The sequence below is a fragment of the Ovis aries genome, chromosome 13, assembly GCF_016772045.2.
Source record: "Ovis aries strain OAR_USU_Benz2616 breed Rambouillet chromosome 13, ARS-UI_Ramb_v3.0, whole genome shotgun sequence".
Lineage (NCBI taxonomy): Eukaryota > Metazoa > Chordata > Mammalia > Artiodactyla > Bovidae > Ovis > Ovis aries.
In genome coordinates, this window is record NC_056066.1 from 64120628 (window position 1) to 64144357 (window position 23730).

The following is a 23730-nucleotide window of genomic DNA, read 5'->3' on the forward strand; positions in this document are numbered from 1 at the left end:
AGAATCCCATGGACAGAAGAGCCTGGCAGGCTGCAGTCCACAGGGTTGCAGAGTCAGATATGACTGAAGCGACTCAGCATGCACACACACATCCCTTTGTATGTAAACACCATATTCATTCATTCATTCATCAGTTGATAGACATTTGGATTGTGTCCACCATTCGCTATTATGACTAATGTTGCTATGAATATTGGGGTATACAAAATTTTGGTGTGGATATATGTTTTTATTTCTCTTGAGTATATATACACTGAGGAGGAAAATTGCTGGGTCATATGTTATCTATATTTAACCTTTTGAGTCAGACTTTTTTCTGAAGGAGTTACATCATTTTGCATTCCCATCAGCAGTATACAGGAGTTCCAATTTCTCCACATCTTCACCAATATTTGTTATCTTTCTGATTATAACCATCCTAGTGGGTGTGCAACTGTATCTCACTGTGGTTTTGACTTGCATTTCCTTGACAGCTAATGGTGTTCAGCAAATTTTCATGTTTATTGGCTACTAGAATAATTTCTTTGGGGAAATATCTATTAAAATTCTTTGCCAATTTAAAAATTAGAATGCTTCTCTTTATTACTGAATTGCAAGAGTTCTTGATTAGATATAAATTCCTTTTTAGATATGATTTGCAAATATTGTTTTACATTTTGCGGGTTGCTATAAGTGACTTTTTAAATTTGGTTCTCTTCTGACTGTTCATTATTGGATATTGTATCATATGTCTTTACAGGAGATGACTTTGTTTTGTAATTTGGGACAAATTGAGTATCCGGAAAAAGTTTTATTAAATTCTTACTTCAGGACTTCCCTGGCAGTCCAGTGGTTAAGACTCTGAGCTTCCACTGCAGGAGGCATGGGTTCAGTCCCTGGTTGGAGAACTAAGATCCTGCATGCCTCAAAATAGGGCCAAAAAAAAGCAAAAGTTAAATATAAAAAGTAAAACTACAATCACATATTGGTTATATATTCATACACAGTATATTTATCAGGTCATGGACTGAAGAGCTAAAGCAAAATATATAATATTATATAATAGATAATATGTATTATACAAATCATTATATAATTTCATTATTATTTTTAAAATTTTGCAGGACAAAGTACACAAGAGTAAAAAGGCAAAATATAAAGTGGGAATTATATTTGTAAATGACAAAAGGTTAATAAATTTAACATTAAAAATTCAGGAAATATTAACACCCCCCTCCAAAATTGGCCCTCCAAATAGAAAATCTATAAAATTAGAAGTAAAAATCATCAAATATATGAAAAGTTTGTTCATTTCATAAGTAATCCAAAAAACCAAAATGAAATATGCCTTTCTTCCAACATAAACATTTTTAATGAAATACTCAACTGCAGCAAAGGTTAATATAAGGCAGATTAACATTCATATTTTGCTCATAAGTGTTCATTTTCCTTAACATCGTAATTATAATCCTCATATCTAGGAATCTAACAATAAATAATTAAAGATGTGGTTAAAGATTCATATTCAAAGATGTTTATCAAAATACTGATGGTGAAAAACTGGAACCTAGCTCAAGGCTCAACAACAAAAGTGGTGAATCCATTTAAATGTACTCAAATATTGCTTCTCCATTAAAAGTCATGTTTTCAAAAATACTTAACATCATGGGAAATGCTCACATTTTAAAGATAAGAAGTATATAAAGCTGATTATTTTTATTTTCTTAATGTTTGAACACACGTTGGGAAAAAGACAAAGGAAACCCAATAATAAGACAAACAACCCAATAAAAAATCTGCAGAAGATTTGAACAGATACATTACACTGAGAACATGAAAACATGTTCAACATCATTGGTCATCAGCAAAGGCAAATTAAAGCTACACCTACTATAATGGCTAAAATTAAAAAGAATAATAAAATCAAATGTTGACAAAGATGTAGAGCAACTGGAACTCTCATGCTGGTGGGAATGTAAAAATGAAATAAATGATTTGGCAGTTTAAAGTTATATAAAGTTTCTTACCATAAGACCCAGCAATCACTCTCCTAGGTATTTACCCAAAATAAATGAAAACATGTCTACACAAAGACATGCCTATGAAAATGAACAGAACTTTATTTACAATGGCCTCAATTGAAAGTAAATTGGCAACAAATCAAAGGTCTATCAGTTAGTATGTGGATAAACTGAAGTATATTCCTATAGTAGAAAACTGACAAATAATAAAAAGCATCAACTACTGAAAGGATTTTCAAGTAGAGCAGGGAGGGGATTTTGTCCTCTATTGAACATTTGGCAAAGTCTGGACACATTTCTGATTGTTACCACTAGAGAGGGGAGAGCTAATGACTTCTAGTGGATAGCAGTCAGGGATGCTACTGAATAACCCACACGCATGGGACAATCTCCAAGACAAAGAATTATCCTGTTCAAAATGTCCACAGTGCCAAGGCTGAAGACTTCTGAACCACTGATACATGCAACAACATGAATGAATGTAAAAAACCTCATGGTGATCAAAAGAATATTTCTATGACATTCTAGTAGGCAAAACCAACCTACAGCAATAGGCATCAGATGGGTACTTGTCTGGGATTGGGGTGGGGACTGATTACACAAGGATGAGGTACCTTTGGAGTGAAAATGTTCTATATCTTTATTGTGGGGATATATACATCTATCAAAACTCAAACTGTGCATCTTACTATACATAAATAATACATGTAAGATTAGTAAAAAAATAAATTGTCGAAGCTGGGTTAAAGGTACATGGGGGTTCAGGATAGCATTCTACTTTTGTATCTGTCTCAAGTTCCATGACAAAATGTTTAAAAATAATACATATATAAACACTAAATGATACAGGGAGAAGCCTTAATTGAATCGTAAAACATACACACACACCACCCACTCAAGATTAAAATCTCACTGTGAGAATGATCTTTGTATAATGTCTCCATTTTTGAAGGGGAGAGAAGCTAATGTTAAAGATAGAAGGAAGAAAGAGAGATAGTTTGATACAGGGAAGGTAAAGAAAATTTTACAAACTACTCCTCACTATCACTATTCCCTTTAATATCCCACTGACTCCCAGCCTGGCACTAAGCCATGTCTTCTGTGGTAGACAGACTTTTAAGATGGCCACCAATTATCCCAGCCTCCTGGTATTCATGCCCTGGTATAATCACCCCTGCCCCTCTTCCTCCCCTTGAATGTGGGCTAGCCTAGTGACTTACTTATAGCCAAATATATATAGTAAAGGTGATGGGATGGTATTCCCATGATTAGGTTATAAAAGAACGAGACTTCCATCTCCCTAGGAGACTCTACTGCCTTCTCAGCTTGCCACGTTGGAGGGGCTACAAGGTAAGGAACTGACGATTGTCTCCAGCCAACAGCCAGTGAGAAACCAAGGCCTTAAAAATCCAACATCCCTTGACAAAATAAATTCTGCCAACAACCAAGTAAGCCTAGAGGAAATCCTTCTTCAGTTGGTCACTGAGATGACTCCACTCCTGGCTGACACCCTGACTGCTGCCTGTGAGACCCTGATACAGAGGGCCCACCTAAAACTGTGTCCAAACTCCTGACTTCTGGAAACTGTGCCCTAATAAATACATGTTTCAAGCGGCTAAATTTGTGGTAATTTGTTATGTAACAATAGATAACTAAGGCACCCTCCTTAGAAATTCTGCTGAACATTCATGTCTCTTTAAACTGGCAGGGACTTCCCTGGTAGTCCAGTGGCTAAGACTCTGTGCTCCCAATGCAGATCCCTGCTGGGAACTCTTGATCCCTGGTCAGAGAACTAGATCCCACATGCCACAGGTAAGAGTTCACAAGCTGCAACTAAAGATCCCATGTGCTACAACTAAGACCCAGCACAGCAAAAGAAACAAATAAATATTTTAAAATAAATAAATAAACTGTCTGGCAGTTTCTTAACAAGTGAGATATACCAGTTTTGTTGTTGTTTAGTTGCTCAGTTGTGTCCAACTCTTTTGCAACCCCATGGACTGCAGCCCACCAGGCTCCTCTGTCCATGGTTGAAGTGGGTTACCACTTCCTTCTCCAGGGGCATCTTCCTGACCCAGGGATCAAAACGGCATCTCCTACATTAGCAGGCAGATTCTTTACCACTGAGCCACCAGAGAAGCCCAAGATATACCATACAACTTGCTTAAGGTCCTACTACTAAGTGACCGAGCTGTGACTAGAGCCCAGTCAGTCAGTCATAAAGGCTGGACTCTTCACTACCCCCCCCCCCCCCCCACCACTCTACTCTATATCTCAGACCCCTCGTGTACTAGGTAAAAGCACACTCAGTTCACTAAAGAAGGATAGTGAAATAACAAATATTTAGGCATACATGCCAGTTATTGTTTGAAATGTTAATGATATAATGGGGAAGAAAATATATACATGGTACCTGCTTTTATGAAGCTTACACTCTGGTAAGAATTAGGTTTAAAGAACAGGATTCTAAAATAAAAATATTTATCCTTTATTCATATATTTATCCAAATATTTATACAAAAAAGTCACAAGTTGCGTAGTGGCCAGATCTGCTTTAACTAGCTGGAACAGTGGTTCCTAAACTTGTCGGCACTTCAGAATCCCGTTGGGATCTTTTAAAAATTCCTAGGCCATATCCCCAGGCTAATTAAATCACAACCTGGGGTGAGAGGTGGTGGTTGGGAGGCAGAACAAAGACATCAGTACTTTGCAAAGTTTTACTGGAGATTCCAGTGTAAAGACAAGTTTGGAAAATCACTAAGCTTGAGTTTTTATCTGTCTAAATAATGATAAAGTTCATTCATGGTGACACAGAGTGAGGTAAAACAAAGAAAAACAGGAAAAAAAAAAACCTGTATATACTTGCCCTTCCCTGAATGAGAGATTTGCAAGGTAAAGGTAGCTGTGATTGTTTTCCCCAGTGTTATGAATTCTGAGAATATTAGACAGAGAGCCAAATAATTACTTTCCTTGGATTTTTCCATGCCTCCATTCTCCACCAGAATCACAGACAAATGAGATACTCACTTTTTCATCTTTTCCTGGTATTTTCCAGAAGCCAACAAAGAATTCTACCATGTAATATATAATCAACATAACTGATAAAGACATGACAGTTGCTTTTCTAGTAAACAGATCTTATTTAATTGAGTCACTTTGGGCCAATCCACATGCCAAATGCAGCTTGCTAAAGTAAACACCCTGCGGACACTGAGATCAAAATGGCTTCTTTTTAAAAAAGGCTACTTCTTAATTCAATCCTTTGTTTAGGTTGAAAACAAATACTTTATAACTCAAACTTGCATTTGTATACTACAGAATCAACAGACCTGTTTAAGAACTCTCTGACCACTCTCAGAAAAGATAGTTAGAGGTTGAGTAGGAGCCCTCTCCATTCCATCCAGGACCTAGACAGAAAGGAAAAAGGGCAAAGAGGAAGAAGAGAAACATCAGAAAGACAAGACTTAATATAATCAAAATAAACCTATTCAAAGCAAAGTTTTGTGACTGGACAAATTCCTTCTCTCTACCCAGTTTCTGCTAATTTCAGTCTAGAAAGAGTTGTAAAAAAAAATGAGATTACCTACAGCCATAAGTCCAGTGATTTCTTTTAAAGGAAAGCTTATCACCAAGGAAGCTTTTTCAAAATACAACAGCAATGGTTATACAAGTATGTTCATTTTATTTTTTTTAGTATGTTCATTTTATAATTCACTATTGTTACGACTTGTACACTTTGCATTGTGTTATACTTTCAGTGACAAATATTAAAAAAAAAAAAAACAGATATATTTGTTCTGGACAGAAGCCCTGAAGGATTCTAATTAAGGTAGCAGATACAGTCTCACAGAGGTTACAAGATTTGCCCTAGGTCACATGTGTAGTTAGCTACTGACTTAGTCCTTCAAGTCATTTTCCTACTTGTTCTGCTGTAAAACCTAAATAAGCTAATAATATTTAACTTTAACATTTACTCTCCTACTTAAAAATTATTACAAACGACAAGTGCAAAAACCAAACAAGTAAACAAATGGAAAACACAGATGTCCTGGGTTCACAACTGTGAAACACAGGCCAACAGAATGAAAAAAGAGCTAGGCCGAGCATGGCAGGATGAGTGTGCTCCAAGTTCTAGTTGTGACCTTCCCATAAGGTTCTATGAATTGGGGCAGGGTGCAATCTCTCTGTGTGTGCTCAATCACATCTGAATCCTTGTGACCCCATGGCCAGGCTCCTCTGTCTATGGAAATTCCCAGGCAAGAATACTGGAGTGGGTTGCCATTTCCTTTCCTAGGGGATCTTCCTGACCCAGGGAGAGAATCCATGTCTCCTGCACCTCCTGCATTGGCAAGTGGAATTCTTTACCACTGTTCCACCTGGGAAGCCCTACGATTCCTAAATTATAAAATGAGAGGACGGATCACTAAGCTAGAACTAAAGAGGATTACAGGTTCCTTCTAAGTTTAAGAAACCTCAAGGACTATTTATCCCCCTGGAGTAGGAAATGGCAACCCACTCTAGTATTCTAACATGGAAAATTCTATGGACAGAAATCTGGCAGGTTATAGTCCATGGGATCACAGAATCAGACATGACTAAACATGCACACGCAACAACAAACACATGGTTTCACTTTAACAAATAATCTCGCTACTCAAATGTTTTCAGTTGCTTTGTAAAATAAGAATCCTAGAACTCCTCGGTCATCTGCCTCATGAAAGTGAAAGTGAAGTCACTCAGGCGCGTCCAGCTCTGTGTGACCCCATGGACTACAGACTACCAGGCTCCTCTGTTCATGGGATTTTCCAGGCAAGAGCACTGGAGTGGGTGCCACTTCCTTCTCCAAACACAAATATATTCTTCAGCTTGTGTAAAATACAAATCTCCTAGGTTTGTTGTCTAGATGCATAATATAGACAATACCCTCACTACTTTACCACCACCATCACCACGAGACTTTTTTTGCATGAGTAAAACTTTACATTTTGAAATCATTTCAGACTTAAAGAACACAAGATAATTTTTTAAATGGAAAATATATGTGTAAAGAAGTCCCTCGTAATTTCTTTTTTCATAATTTCTAATCTATTATAATTTGAATACTTTCAATGGATGCATTTGTTCAACCTCTCTTAACAATCACCTACTATGTATGAGGCTCTCTGCTAAACAGGTTCCTGCTCCTGAAGTTACTATATAAGAAACAAAAAAATTGTGGAATGGATAATTTAAATAAGATTTTCATGAATGCCTAGGTCTGGATATTACACTTATACTGCTTTAAAAGTTAAGTTGGCCTTTAAACCACATAGCCTTCAATGTTTCAAGATAAGGTATCTTAAAAATTGTATTAATACACAGTTAAATATAAACTGTCAAAGACAATTTGCCATGGCACAACTAGTGTAAGATCCAACTCTATCCTCCCTACATCATTTCATAAGCTTCTTATAAAAACTCTTACATGTTTCCTGTTCCTAAGTCCAGGGCGCCCAAGGGAAAATTTATGTAAACCTCCAGTCAAATCACAGAAACTTAGTGCCCTGAAAAGATAAACAAAATGCCTGTTGAGAAGACTTGTCATTTCACTACTGTAAAATTCCTGGTTTGCTCTTTGTAGGCATAATAGATGATTTAAGAGATTAGGGAATATTAACATTAAATCTAAATTTCAATCCTGATATTTTATTAACAGTATAAGAAAAGATAAATTTGTGAAATACAATCTTTACCTCCAAGTCTCTCTTTTCATTTTTCTTAATTTCATATTCATAAAAGAACAGGTGCAAGATATGTATAATTTATGAAGCCTCATAATAAAATAAATATTTGTGAGAAAGATGTATGAAATACAAAATCTGAAATCCCTAAACTAACACAGATACATACAGTTGACCCTTGAACAGCTCAGGAGTTAGGTGCTCTGATCCCAGGAGCATTCAAAAATCTGAGTGTAAGTTTACAGTCAGCCCTCCATACTTGTGGTTTTACATTCATGGATTCTACCAACTATGGATGTGTAGCACTGCAGTTATGTATTTACTGAAAAAAATCTGCATATAAGTGGATTGGCAAAGTCAGACAATGTTGTTCAAAGGTCAATTGTAGTTAATAATTTTAATTGAGCATAATCAGCAGAGTAAGTCAGAGGCTCAACGAAAGTTTTCCCGTTTTGTTAGACACCATGGTAAGAGGATAAAGTAAAATTTAGAAAAAAAACTACACTATACATCATATTCTAATAGTGAACCACTACGTTCTTTCATTCAGAATAAAGCTTCAGTCAAAAAACAGAGCAAGAGGACTTCCCTGGTGGTCCAGTGGTTAAGCTTCCACACTTCCAAAGCAGGGGGCATGAATCTGATCCCTGGTTGGGAAACTAAGTTCCTGCCTGCCGCGAGGCCAAAAAAAATTTCTAGTCTTTTAATCCATGCTGTAATATACAAATGACACTGACATGTTGACCAAATCTTACAATGTAGGAACTAATAATTAAAAAAAAAAAAATCCCTAAACATAACTTGACAAGATTCTGAGCAACATCAGAGGGCCCCAGGTCCAATACCCTCAAGGAACAGACAAAAAAAATTAAGGCCCAAGTAAATAATTTGTCCAAAGCTTCTCAGTAGGAGGGAAGTCTTTCATTTCATGTATGACACTTCTTTCAAAAGAAATACTTCATTTTAAAAGCAGCAGCAAAGTATGTTATATAATGATAATGAATGTTGCCCTACCTTAAGAAAGTGTTGGAAAACAACTTTAGAGAACAATGGCTTTCTTTCTCTATTAAGTTTCTAACAAGAAACTGTTAAATCATGAAATCTGGGCTCTAAATTACAAAAAGTCCTTAGACCATCATTCTAAGAGTCTGCCAGTGTTTCTTTTTCTCCACTATCTTAGCATACAGTCATCTCTCAGTATTCATGAGGGACTGACTCCAGGACCTTCCCCTCAAAACCAACATCCGCAGATGGTCAAGTCCCTCATATAAAATGATGCAGCATTTGCATATAATAGCACATCTGATCCACATACTAGAAATCATCTTTAGATTACCTATAATACCTAACACAATGTAACTGATATGTGACCAGTTGTCAAAACAGTTGTAAATACAAGGTAAATAGTTTCCAGTCCTGAGAAATTCAAGTCTTGCTTTTTAGAACTTTCTGGAATTTGGGGGGAGAATGTTTTCAATCTCCGGCTGACTGAATCTGCAGATGAGGAACCCACGGAAAGGAGAGTAAAATGTATTCAAAGACAGTTTTGTCAGGCCTTTTTTTGGGGGCGGGGGCTTTTTACCCTTATAATTGTCACTTTCTTTTAAAAATCAAACACTGAAGTCCTTAGATCAGCTTTCTAGTTCTGTAGCTACCATTTCATCATAATTGATGACCCAGAATATACTTGGCAAACCTGCAGATAGAATTGTTATTAGATGAATACACTATCATTTTCAAACACAGGTAGAGCATCCAAATTGACTTGGAAAAACCAGAAAAGCATTTCTTCAAAATCAAGAGAGATTGTTTAAAATAATTATAACCCTAAACAATGAAGAAAGAAGTTTTTGATCAAGAAAAGAAATTCAACAGCATAATAAACGTGCTCATCTATATTAAACAAAGAAATTTCTGCCCAAGTTGCAAAAATGAGAAAAACAAAATTAAAAATCAACAAGACAAAAATATAGAAAAAAATTAGAATTATTAACTTCAGTGGAATGGTGGTGACCAAGACATGAACCTAGAAATCATAAAGAAAAAGACTGACTGACATGATTCGATAATTAAAATAGTCTATGTGTTGAACAAACCACAAAGTCAAAAGCCAACTGAGAGACCGGGATAATATATCTGCACCATGTGACAAAAAGACCCCAAATACACAAAATAGCTATTTAAAGTTGATAAAGAACTGGCAAAGTTGATAAAGACAGCCAAATGAAAGAAACACTGAGGAGGACAAGAAACAAAAATAAATTCTGAGTGTTTTGGGGTTGGGTTTGTAAAACAACTTATGAATTCAGGACTTAACTCTCTTTCGAAAAGAAAAAGAAATTGTTTTATTCAAGAGCTTTACGCTTCTTAGTTTTGCCTGCTTACAATGCTTTTTTATTTTTTATTTTTATTTTTTTTACAATGCTTTTTTAAAAAGCAAACATCACAGGATTCTGTCAAAGAAATGTCCCCTACTGTATATATATCTGCAATCTGTAAGGTTTTCTTTGGTTAAATTATATTTGATTTAAGCTATACCTTAAAACTTGAAATTTATCTTTTATAACGCATCATTCTTTGTTACACTATATAAACTTTTTAAATGCACAGTACAAACTTAAAGGAAAATATCAAATCTACACTGAACAAACGGTCAAACGAATGAAAAACTAGCTCAACACTAAAAAATACTCATCAATGATAAAAATAAAAAACATATTCACCACTCACTTTCACTCACAAAAGAAAAAAAAATGCAACTTCACAGGAGAGATCTGGCAGTCACAATCTTAACTCTATAATCAAAGTTAACATCAACAGGGGAAAACCAGACATTTATGCACCTCGTGATATGATGCGATGTAAAAAAATGTATTAAATGTTTTTGTCAAAATGTTAGGCTACAATCTAATCACGTCTTAAACCTTCCAATTGAGGAAAATACAAGGAACAAGTTAAATGCCACAAAGAAAACAATCAGGCATATTCAGGATGTGGGACAAACAAGAAAAATGCTCAGGTCTCAACAAATCAATGCCTTGGAGGGTGGGGGGAGGTGAGAGAGCAGATAAGAAATGGGAACTGCTTCAGATTTAAAAAAAAAAGACTACAAAAATAACAAATACAAATACAGTGCATAGTTCTTAATCTCATCCCACTTCCAATCAGCCAGTTGTAAAAGTCATTATAGAAACAACTGGAGAAACAAATACAAACTTAATGTTTGAAACATTAAGGACTTATTGATAATTTTGTTCCCTGTGATAATGGTGTTGCAACAATGTAGGAAAATGTTCTTATTTGTAAGAGACGCATGCTAAAGTATTTAAAGGCATACTAATATGATGTCTTTATTTTAAAAAGGTTTAACCTAATAAGTATATTACGAAATGTATGGCAACATACTGAATTGTTCATTGAACTATTTCTGGAAGGGTCTTTTGGGAATGTCTGAAAATTTTTTTCATAATAAAACATTTAAAATATCAAAAATCCCACGAAACTGTGATATATCACTATTACGTGTGTGAGCCTGCTTAGTTGCTCAGTTTTGTCCAACTCTTTGCAATCCTTTGGACTGTGGCCCCCCAGGCTCCTCAGTCCATGGGATTCTCCAGGCAAGAATACTGGAGTGGGTTGCCACGCCCTCCTCCAGGGGATCTTCCTCACACAGGGATCAAATCCGTGTCTCCTGCATTGCAGGTGGATTCTTAACCCGCTGAGTCATCAGGGAGGCCTCAATCACTATTACACTAGAAGAAAAAAAGTATAAAATCTACTGTTAACTATAGCAGAACTGTATAAACTGGCAGTTTTCTAAAGAATAATCTAACAAAATAGCAAAAAAGCGATACCCTTAGACCAAACTGAATTATTTTAGGGAATACAGTCTAAGAAAAAAATGTGGGGGGGGATAAAAAGCTGTTCAGTTCAGTCGCTCAGTCGTGTCCGACTCTTTGTGACCCCATGAATCGCAACACGCCAGGCCTCCCTGTCCATCACCAACTCCTGGAGTTCACCCAAACTCATGTCCATCGAGTCAGTGATGCCATCCAGCCATCTCATCCTCCGTCGTCCCCTTCTCCTACTGCCCCTAGTCCCTCCCAGCATCAGGGTCTTTTCCAATGAGTCAACTCTTTGCATCAGGTCAGTAGTATAATTTAGAATTGCAAATAAAAAATAAAAACAAACTGGAAATCATCCAAATGCCAAATAACCAGAGAGATTTAAACTTTACTGTGGATTCACTGAAAATGATGACTATATTGACATGTAGAAAAGTGTATCAATATAATGCCAAATGAAAGAGTATAAAAAACTATATGAAAAGACCATATGCATATGATGACTAGGAAGTTATGTTTGTTTGTAATATTTAAACATAATTTTTTAAATGTCATGAAAAAAACGAAAAAATAAAATAAAATAAAATGTCATGAAGACACATGCTCTTAGAGAAAATATGTGCGATGCAAATACAGAACCAGGAAGAAATGCCTGGGCACAAAGAAGGAAATGCACCTGACCACGGCTGTTGACCACAATTTGAATGAATAGTCATAATTTAATGTCCATAGTCCTACTGTGGGCAAAAGTCAACAGAACTATCACTGAAAGGATACAGAAAAGAATATCAGTGGCTTGGATAGTATAGAATCTTCCTCAATTCCTTCCATTAGTCAGATGTTTTTAAAAGACATGGGAAGAAACAAAATGGTTCACAGAAAAATCAAGAGGCAAAAAATAGGATGGAAAATCAGTGATTCTGAAGAAAAGTTTGAAGGAAAAATGAAGAACAACATGATTATAAATCCAAAGAGAGGCTTCTGAATAGAATAGAGACCCTAAAAAAGCAGCTGTGTATCAATGCCCACAGGTGACTGATCAAGAGGCTAGTAAAATCCTCGTGCGCCGTGGTGGTGTTTTCCGCCTATGAGGAATTTCTGGACTGTCTTGGGGCAAAGTTACTGGCATGGGCAAATGAGGGAGACGGGGTGTGTTAAGTCACTAACTATTTGTTTATCCAAGTTCTCCTGATCACAGAATCTCCCTAAAGCTTGAATTAATTATCCAAAGTCTGAATTAGTTGTCCACCGTTTCAAAACTCTGCAAGGGCTATCCTGCTCCCACACACTACCTACTCAGCAGCACTCAAATATCTGAGATCTGGAATCTAGGACCTCAATGCATTTACTCTGCCTTCATCTTCTCACAACTCCTCAATACACCAGCAAATCAGACTTCTTTATCTCATTTCCTAAGTATTCCTTACAATCTACTATGTCCATCATTCCCTTAGTTCTTCTTTCCTTAACTCAGTTCATTCTAGTTTTATTCTTCCATTTACTTAGCAAATTTTAATTTAATACTTCTGTATCATGCCACCTGTTTTAAGTTGAATCTCATCTCCCCAAAGAGATTTATCCTAACCCTCAGTAGCACAGAATGTAACCTGATTTGGAATCACTACAGATGCAATTAGTTAAGATGAGGTAGACCCCCAATCCAATATGACTAGTGCCCTGATAAGAGAGAAATTTGGATCCAGAGGCACAAAGGTAGAATGCTATGTGACAACAGAGACAGAAACTGGAGTGAAGTAGCCGCAAACCAAGAAATGTCAAGAACTGATGGAAGCTAGGAAGAGGTACCGGAGAAAGCAATGGCACCCCACTCCAGTACTCTTGCCTGGAAAATCCCATGGACAGAGGAGCCTGGTAGGCTGCAGTCCATGGGGTCGCTAAGAGTCAGACATGACTGAGCAACTTCACTTTGACTTTTCACTTTCATGCACTGGAGAAGGAAATGGCAACCCACGCCAATGTTCTTGCCTGGAGAATCCAGGGACGGGGGAGCCTGGTGGGCTGACGTTTCTGGGGTCACACAGCGTCGGACACAACTGAAGCGACTTAGCAGTAGCAGGAAACAAATACACCACCTTTTCTATGAAGCTGTCCCTGATTCTTCAAGTAAAAGTAATCTCTCCTGAGTTCCCACAGCACTCACTAGTTCATTTAAAACACACTTTCCCCTCTTTTATTTATGTTCACATCACTTCCCCAGATGAATTTGTTTCCTAAAAGGCAGAAGCTAACTAATCAACTGTATACAGACCTCAACAGTGGTAGGTAGTCAGCATATACTGACTTTCATAATTAACTTTTTCTCAATACATAATCATTCTGATTGTAAAACTTCTGAATGAGTTATCCTCATATATACTGAAGAGTTACACACAACCTCAGATGAAGATTCATTTTCTTTAGGAAGCGTTCCTAGATTCAAATGTACTTATATTAATTATATCAATATATATTACACTTAGATATGTGCTTGCATGTATATGTACATTCTACTGATAGCTAATATCCACAATGGAAAAGAATGTTATTGATTTGTAACTGATCTAGTCAAATGCTGGTTTACTTAATATCTTCCTACTTTTATTGGTATTTGGCAGTTAACCTGTGTCTTTGAATTTCTCCAAAATGTTTGAACTTTTAAGTCTGCATTTGATGGAAAGAACACAGCCTTACTTCCATGTAACATTTAAATTTATGGCAAGGGACTTAATCTTTTGACTAATTTCCCTGAGTAAAATCTGATTCACAGGCATCTGATTCACAAATCTGCAACTAGTTATTTCTTCCTGAAAGAAACTGCAGTCTGGTCTTAAGAAAATGTACATAAATGGCACTATGGAACTAATATTCAACAGGTTCAATATCAGTAAAGGAGCTGGTTTTTGGCAATTTTTGTTGCCTCTTTGTGTATGGGGGGACTTGCAGCTGATTAATGCTAAATACAAACCAATTATCTATTTAAAATATGAATACCCTCTGAATTTGGTGATCATTAACATTATTAAGACTGACATAGTTTTTCTCCTAGGTTTATTGAGATATAATTGATATACAATATTGTATAGGTTTAAGGCGTACAATGAGATGGATACACATGTATATTGAGAAATGGCTAGTATAATAAGGTTGGTTAACATATCCATCACCTCACATAATTACCATTTTTTATGTGTATGGTAAAAACATTTAAGATCTATTCTCTTAGCAACTTTCAAATATATAACACAGTACTATTAATTATAGTCATCATGCTGTACATCAGACTCCTAGCACTTATTCACCTTGTAAGTTTATACCCGCTGATCAAATCTCCCCACTCCCCATCTCCTGGCTCCTGACAACCACCCTTCTACTCTCTTGTTTCTGTGAGTTTGGGTTTTTAACTGACATAGCTATCATGAACTGAGTGTTAATATTCTAACTGAAACAGAATATACAATTCTTCACAAGTTAACAAAGAAGCAGTTCTAGCCTTTCACTTTGTAGGCTCTCTATATAAAATATAGCTTATCACCAAATTATAAGGCTGCATTTACTCCCTCCAACAAAACCATAGTATTCCCTTTATGTACACATCTATATATACCTCTAGTCATTCATTAATTAACTCAGCAAATGTTTATTGAGCTCCTAGGCAGCCACCTTAAGTCCTTTTTAGAGCAAGGTAAGGTAGAAAAAAGATTATAAATTTTTTAAAATAAATAAATGTGACAGACAACACAGTTAAGTAGACACCAGAGCTGAAGGAAAGGAGAGATACAGTCCCAGCCCTTAAGGAACAATCAATTTGGTGAGGAAGGAGAGAGAAAACTACCTCCATATCTCTCCTTTCTCACCTTGCTGCTCCTGTATTTTATGACCAGGCTTACTTTCCCAATGCACAGATTTCATTATGTCACTGCATAGCCAAGCACTTTTGATGACTTCCCATTACTTAATCAATTCTAAACTTCTCAGCCTCAAACTGAAGAGGATTCAAAGCCTTCCATGTATAGTATGCAGAGATTAAGAACACAGGCTTTGGAATTGGACTGCCTAGACTCATTCTCTATCAATTGTTAGTTCTATTTCTCAGTTTCCTTATCTACAAAAAGGGGATTTAAAATTAGTGCCTCTCTCACAGGGTTATTGTGAGGATTAAATGAAATGCTGCTTGTAAAATGCCTGGCACATTATCTGGCAAATGGTATGCATGCGAAAAATGAGAGCTCCTACTACTATCATTACTGTTGTTCAATCTCCACTTCCAGCCTCAACTTTAACAACATTCCTGTGACAATCCTGTTCTCCAACCAAACTAGACTCTTTACTATCTCTTAAACTCCCATCTCTACATTCATGCTTTCCCTCAGCCTGGAAAAAAATTGTCTCTTCTTCAAGTTGTAAGATCCTAAACATTTTTGGCAATCCTGCTTAAAAGGCCTTCTCTTTCAGGTACCATCCTCTGATAGCCCAGCTCCATAACACATTATATATACACTCCACATGACACAAATCCTGGCTAGATTTATCCTTGTATTCTGCAGAGTTCTAGCCCAGTGTACATGATAGGGTTCAATTTGTTGACAAATGAATAAATGCCTTTATTTCCTCTCTGTCATGCAAATAAACGCTCTCTTGGAAAACAGCTCCCTATCACAAGCAAAAAGATCTCTTCTGTAGTATTTCATAAAGCTGGTCAGCTAGTTTTCTTTTCTATTACCAATGTGGTAATTTCTATTATAGTATCCAGCACATAGTAGATGCCTAAATATTCAATGATTTGAATTTCATCTCATCTTACTTCAAGGATCAATTTATTCATTATGACTAAGAATGATTCAATCTTAAAAACATAATTTAGTTTTTACCTGCCCCCAAACTCATCTGTCAGTTTCTGGCCATCCTGACAATATCTTGATATGTCCCTTATTAGTTCAGGAGAGGTAATATATAAAACTTTGGTAAAGCCAGAACTAGAAAACGAAATGCCTGTAGGGAGATAAAGTAAATGAACAAAACAAAAGAGTAGTGAAAACTGCAAAGAACTACAGGGAGGAGTTCCACTCCAGCAGATAGTCTAAGGCAGCAGCTAAAATTAAGCAGCCACCTGGAAGCATCTCCTGCAACACTTAGCTCTCGGCCCCTTTCAATCTGAAAACTGAATAAAGTCTACAACTGAGTTGAGCATATTGAGCTTCCACTCTTGACTAGGAATCATAAATGAACAATAATGTGAAATAATAAATAATAGCTAACATTATTGAGCATTTTCTAGATGCCACTCTGTTCTACATGTTATAAGAATTAGCTTACTTAATCCTCACAACAACTCTACTTTCCTTATTTTAAAGATGAGAAAAGCAAGGCACAAAGCGGTTATCCAACGTGTCCAAGGTACACAATTCACAAACCATGGAGCTGGAAACAGGGCCTTCAACAGATTTCACCAAAAAGAGCTCACAATACGAAGACAGAGTACCATTCAATAAATGATGCTGGGATAATTAACTGTACATCAGAAAAAATGAAATGACTCTACCTCACACCACACATACATGTCAATTCCAGATAAGAGGTCTAAACATAAAAGGCAAAAAGATAATATAAAGAATAGCTACTAAATCTTGGGAGAGAAAAAGATAAACTTGATTAAAATTCAAAACTTTTTAACAACTTAAAGAGATACAAAAACATTAGCAGGAGATAAAAACAAACCAGGAAATGATATCTGTAACACATATAATCAACAAAAGGATTAATAATAAAAAAATATGAAGAAATCTTTTGGAAAAGACAACCCAATAGAAAAAAAATGACAAAATAGGCCCCAGGAAGGTCTAAACTGTGAAAACCTGGCAAGAACCAGTTGTCACACAGTGGACCCCAAAACAGTAAACCATGGCACCACTGACCAATATAAAATATTCAGGGATCTATGTCATGTTGCAGATACACAGAGCATGGGGAATCCGGCCAGAAAGACAGTGCCAAGATGGTTATTCTTCATCACACAGGATGGTAAATCAGAAGTTTACTGTCCAACATTCAGACACACAGATCAGGAACTGGCAAATGTCTTTGGTAAAGGGCCAGAAAGTAAATATTTTCAATTTTGTGAGCTATATATTCTCTGTCACAACTATTTAACCTGCCATTGCTAGTATGAAGGCAGGCAAAAGCAATATGTAAATGAGTGTGCCGATGCTGCAATAAAACTTTATTTACATAAACAGGTGGTGGAACAGATTTGATGCATGGGCCACAATTTGCCAAGACCTGACATTGACAGTTATGATTTCCCTGCTCTAGGAATACTTTCCCAGTCTATTGACACATGATTTTCTTAAGCAATAAAGGACATCACACTTTTACATCTCTGTACTGGCTTCCAAAAGTCTATTATTCTATAAAAAAAAACCTTTTTCCTTATTATCTGCAGCAATTCTCACTCATTTTCCTTTCATTCCTTTTTTAAACCTCTTTGACTGCCACCTCAAACGAGAAATCTAAAAAATTCCCCTTCTCGCTCATCACTCACAATGTAATTATATCAACACTTGAAAATTCTAACTCTAGTCAACGTGCCCAGCTTCTGGCTTGGTTCAGGCCCTCATTCCCTCATTATTTCTTTTCTGCTCTCCAATCCACCCTCCCTCCAAAACACATTCATTTATCTCCTAAAAATTAAACCTCATCATAACTCCACTCCTTGAAAGCCTTGAATGCCTCTCTAAAAGCCAAGAATTCAGTCCAAACTCCTTAGCAAGGTCCTTCAACCCAGGTTCCAAACAACCTTCCCAGTCTCATCTCCAACCACTCTTTCACACAAACACACTATGCTGCAGACACGTTAAATTACATTCCCTGAAAATATATGTTCTTACGTGAAAGCTCTTCTCTCTTCTGCATCTGGCAAACTCCTTTATCCTTCAGGACACATCTCAAGTCTCACTTATTTCCAAAGCCTTCCCTAATCCTAGAGCAGAGACTTGCCTAACTGTGTCCTAAGAAACTGACAGCTCTCCTTTGGCATTTAACATCCTGAATGGTCACTGTTTACATGTTCACTTCTCTCATGGGACTGAATATCCAAACTGAAAAGACCCTATCCTGCCTTAAAGATCTATGACTCCTCACAGCCTATCATAATGGCTGATATAAATAGATGTCTCAGCAAATAGTAAATGTCTATTAAATGGAAGACATCCTTTGTGGTTCCTTAACCTGGGGTTCACAGATGGGAGTTCACAGACAGAATTCCGGGGGAAGGAGGGGAGGGGCTGTGAACTTGGATAGGGAAAAAAAAATTACTTTATTTTCACTAACTTCTAACTGAAGCTACCATTTTATTCAAATATGAATGTAGGCAGTAAGCCATTCTTGTATTAGCAGATCTGTGATTCTGCTACTGTAATCACAGATATCTTTATATCATATTATAGTTATTGCAGAATTATTATGCTCATTTGAGATAATTATCAGACCCACCACTAGATCTAATTTCTTAATTTGCTGATAAAGAAGTGTATATCTATATTACATCACAATTTATATACTGCAATAATTGCATTTCAATACAACTGGTTTCTCTATAACCCCATGTGTTTTGTTTTATGTAATTAAAAATATTATCCTGAAAGGGATCCATAAGCTTTGCTAGACTACCGACAAAGGTCCATCTAGTCAAAGCTATGGTTTTTCCAGTAGTCATGTACAGAGAGTTGGACCAAAAGGAAGCCTGAGCACTGAAGAATTGATGCTTTCCAACTGTGGTACTGGAGAAGACTCTTGAGAGTCCCTTTGAGTGCAAGGAGATTAAACCAGTCAATCCTAAAGGAAATCAATCCTGAATATTTATTGGAAAGACTGATGTTGAAGCTCCAATCCTTTGGCCACCTGATGCAAAGAGCCAACTCGCTGGAAAAGACCCTGATGCTGGGAAAGATTGAGGGCAGGAGGAGAAGAGGGCGACAGTGGATGAGGTGGTTGGATGGCATCATCAACACACTGTACATGAATCTGAGAAACTCTGGGAGATAATGAAGGACAAGGAAGCCTGGAATGCTGCAGTCCATGAGGTAGCAACGCCTGCCTCCAATGCGGGAGACCTGGGTTCAATCCCTGGGTCGGGAAGATCCCCTGGAGAAGGAAATGGTAACCCACTCCAGTATTCTTGCCTGGAGAATCTCATGGACGGAGAAGCCTGGTAGGCTACAGTCTACGGGGTCGCAAAGAGTCCAACACAACTGAGCAACTTCACTTACTTTCACTTAGTGACTGAACAGCAACAAAGGGGCCCATGGTACAGACAAGATTAGGCTTTCCTGCATTAGAAAGACCCAAAACAAATGAATCATCTTGCTGAATAAGGATACTGAACATATGTTAAAAATATCATTGCTATGAACAACTTCATAACCTTTTTGTTGAAAGTCTCTTTTAATTATATGGGGGCCCTGGGACAACTATAACAAAACTGAGAATTCTCTCATAGCCCATGGGGACTTTGAATTCCTCTATCATGATAGAACGTCAATTACAGTCATGATAGAGATTCATTGTTCACTGTTACCTTTTAGGCTTTTTGTATCCCTTTGCTGTACAGTAAACACCTAGAAGAGAAGGAGCATCTTTTAAGACTCTACATAAAGATAGAAGTCAAAAAGATTCTGAAGATAACTTCTTTGCACAAACAGAAGTACACTAGAAATTATCAAATAGCTAGTTATCTATACTTTCCTCCTATCCCCCTCATTTTTTGTACTGACAAACTCAATACAAAAAGAACTTACTTAGTAGTTCTTTGATATATGCTGCCATACTTGACTTAATACTTTTCGCCCACCCAGCAAATTCCTCTAAGGCAGTTGTGTTGAATAAGGAGGCAACAGGCCTGAGTTCTAGTACTACTTTCTGCCATTTACTGGTTAGATCTTGAGAAGTCAACTTTACTTTTCTGTGTCTCAGCTAAAATCACTACATAATCTAAAATCATTACATGATCTAAGGCCTTTGCAGTTTTCACACATTTAATCCTTTACCATTCTCATGGCTTCAATAACGCCTTTCTGATGACCTCCCCAGGTGACACTGCTCTTAAAAAACAGTGGGCTGTCCCCTTCCTGGGAAGACACCTTGGGTCACCGCCCACAAACAGCCAGGTCCCTCCTTTTAAAGACACACACACAAACTCCCTAAGTTGATGAAGGCTCTCTCTTCTTGCCAACCAGTTCCACTTTGCATTCTTTTGCTGGCCAGCTCCTGCACCCACACCTCAATCCCCCTTCTCTCTCTTCTTCATCAAAGCATTACTTTTTCTGTTCCTCCTGCCAATACGGAGGTGCAGGATCCTGGGGGCACATACGTCCTCAGTCCCTTGGGAGTTACACGGACTTGCCCCGCAACTCTAACGACTAGACCAGTCTGATATTCGCCTCTGTACCGAAAAGGCCCCCATTTCCAATCAACCCTTTCACCACCACCCCCCGCCCCCCGCAAAGAACTGTCCCAGCCCTGACAGCCTGGGCTCAAATCCCACGCCCCTCCGCGCCCTGCCGGCCTGGGGTCCTGAACATGGACCACGACCTGACCCAGCTCCAGTTCCTGATCCCCAAGCCCCACGGATCCCGATCCCGATCCCGTTTGGACCCAGCGACCCTTCTCGGCGACCCCGGCCACGACCCCACGTCCGACTCTCTCCAGTTCCTCAGGCCTGGAGCGCCACCCCGTGCAGACCCCAGCCGGCTCAGCACTCCCTCAGCTCCCGGACACCGAGTCCCGCACCCTCCCCACCACTGCCGGGCCCCCAGCAGTCCCCAGCGCCCGCGCCCGCAGGCCCCGGGCCCGCTCCCCAACATGGCGACGGGGACACGAGCGCGGCGGGCGGGCGGGGCGGCTACGGGCCGGGACCGCACAGGGGCCGTGCTCCACGGTCCGCCGGCGCCATTTTCCCGCGCCGGGCCCGGGCGGCGCCTCCTTCCCGCGGAGCCAGCCGGGCCGGCACCGCGGACGCCCGGCGGGCCCACCCCTTACGGGCCCGCGTCGCCGTCAGCTCACCTGAGCGCGGCCCCAGCCCTCCCGGGCGGGCCTCGGAGCACCGGCCCGGGCCGTGCGTGCCCGCGGCCCTCCGTGTGTCTGTCGGTCCGTCCTCGCGTGCGCCCGTCTATCCGGCCGTCGGCGCCCGGCCGCCCGCAGCCCGACCCGGCTGGGCCTCAGGGAGCCGGCGGGGAGGGGGATGGGCCGGACCGGGTCGGGGAGGGAGGGGGAGGGAGGGAGAGAGGGTGGGAGCGCGGGAGAGGGCGGGGTAGGGCGGGGGCGGGGCCTTGGCCACGTGACCAAACGTCCCCGAGAGCGCGGGGCCGAGCGCGCACCAGCTCGGTTGGGTGCAGACTTCGAGCCGGGATATGAGATTGTTTGTCTCCTGGCGCTGTAATAGTCCCAGTGGCTGCTGCCCCCATCTTGGAGTCACTGCACAGCCATATGGAAACCCTCTAAGCTGAGTGTTCTTGGGCAAGTCAACTCTCCAAGCCTCAGTTTATGTACCTGAGATACGGATATAATAATAGTCTTTGCAAAGAGGAAATGAGGGAAAGCATGGAAAGCCCTTGGCACAGTGCCTGACACGTAGTATCTAATAACGCTAATGATGATAAAGATCATCTTTAGCCTTTATTACTGATGTCTGCCTGTAAGTCCCATCACTGTGACCCTAGCAGACTCAGTGGGTACAGGGGAGTGTGGCCCTTTCCCCCTCTTCCCAAATGTAGGGAAGCCTCCCGAGCCCTGGGCTTGATGCCTGTCCTAAAGGCCTGGATTCAGATCCGGCTTTCACTCTTGATAGCTGTGTAATTTTCCTTTGCCTCAAGTTCAACTTCCTCATCTGTGAAATGGGAGTTAAGGGTCGATTACAAGCATCATGTTATATAGATAAACAGGGGATTGTTAGCTGATTGTACAGCTCAGGCATGTTGGTCTCATCTAAGAAAAGCCAGAGTCATTTCATTCCACCAATATATTTATTGAGCACACACCATGTGCTTGGAGTGGTGCAGTAGCCCTCTAAGGCCAGTCCACATTCTCCCTGGCTCCCCTCCAACCTATTCTCCACCCTGCTGTCAGAGCAATATTTCTAAGTCAGAAATCTGATCATGTCTCTCCTCTATTTAAAACTATTTGATGGTTCAGATTGCTCTTATGATAAAGGCCAAATAGATGTCTCTTGCCCATCCCACATCGCCAGGCTTATCTCCTAGCACTCTTTAACTCTCTCTGGACTTTAAGTACACTGATCTTCACATTCTGTACTTCCTTCCTTCTTAGGATCCTTGCACATGCTGATCGGTCCATCTGGTGTGCTCCCCCTCCTCATTAGATAATTTGTCAGCCTTCAGATCCCTGCTCAAACATCACTACCCCAAGGACACCTTCTCTGAGGATTCTTTAGGCAAGTTCTCTTCCTTGTCCTCAATAGGACTCACTAGGTTGTTTATCACCTGTTTTCTGGAGGCTGTGGACCTCATTAGGAGGGAGAGTTTATCCATCTTGTTTATTGCGGTTTTCTCAGCACATAGCACAGGGCCTGGCACAGAGCATATGTTCAGTAAATATTTGTTGTGTGTGAATCCTGAGAATGGTGGTGGACCCTAAAGGGCAGAGAAAAATAAAGAGAACCACAGGCAGCCAAAAGGGCACCTCGGACACTTGAGCCCAAGAAATTAACACCAAGAGGGTTTACAAGAACCTAGAAAAAAAATTTTAAGCTTTTTCTTCTTTTAGAAAATGGAGCATGATTTACATACAGGAAAATGCAAACATCTTAAGTGTACACCTAATACATTTTTACCTACGTTACCGTTTACCACCACAGTTATCACTTTAACTTCAAAAAGTTAAATATAGAATTACCATCTGATCCAAAAATACTACTTCTGGATATTTACCCCAAGAAAGTAGAAGCAGGGACTTAAGCAGATATTTGTACTATGCTATGTACTATGTTCTATGTACTATGCATATGTACTGTGCTATGTACTCATGTTCATAGGAGCATTATTCACTGCAGCCAAAAGGTAGAAGGAGGCTATATATCTGTCAGATGAATGGATAAACAAAATGGTGGCATATACATACAATGTAACATTAGCCTTAAAAAGGAAGGAAATTTTG

General features: G+C 39.0%; 1 protein-coding gene across 18 annotated transcripts in view; it reads right to left on the reverse strand.

Annotated features, from left to right (window-relative positions):
- Window positions 1-21778, reverse strand: part of NCOA6 (nuclear receptor coactivator 6) — a 91854-nt gene extending 70076 nt beyond the window's left edge. For 5 of the 18 annotated variants that reach the window (XM_060397725.1, XM_060397724.1, XM_060397729.1 and 2 more), the window contains exon 1: window positions 21622-21778. The gene's annotated coding sequence lies outside the window, so the exon portion shown is untranslated. Of the gene's footprint in view, window positions 1-805; window positions 896-5329; window positions 5408-7464; window positions 7544-19829; window positions 19890-20137; window positions 21520-21621 lie in introns of those variants that run through there. The other 13 variants (XM_060397722.1, XM_060397721.1, XM_042230066.1 and 10 more) reach the window with 13 other exon arrangements.
- Between the last annotated feature and the right edge of the window lie 1952 nt (window positions 21779-23730).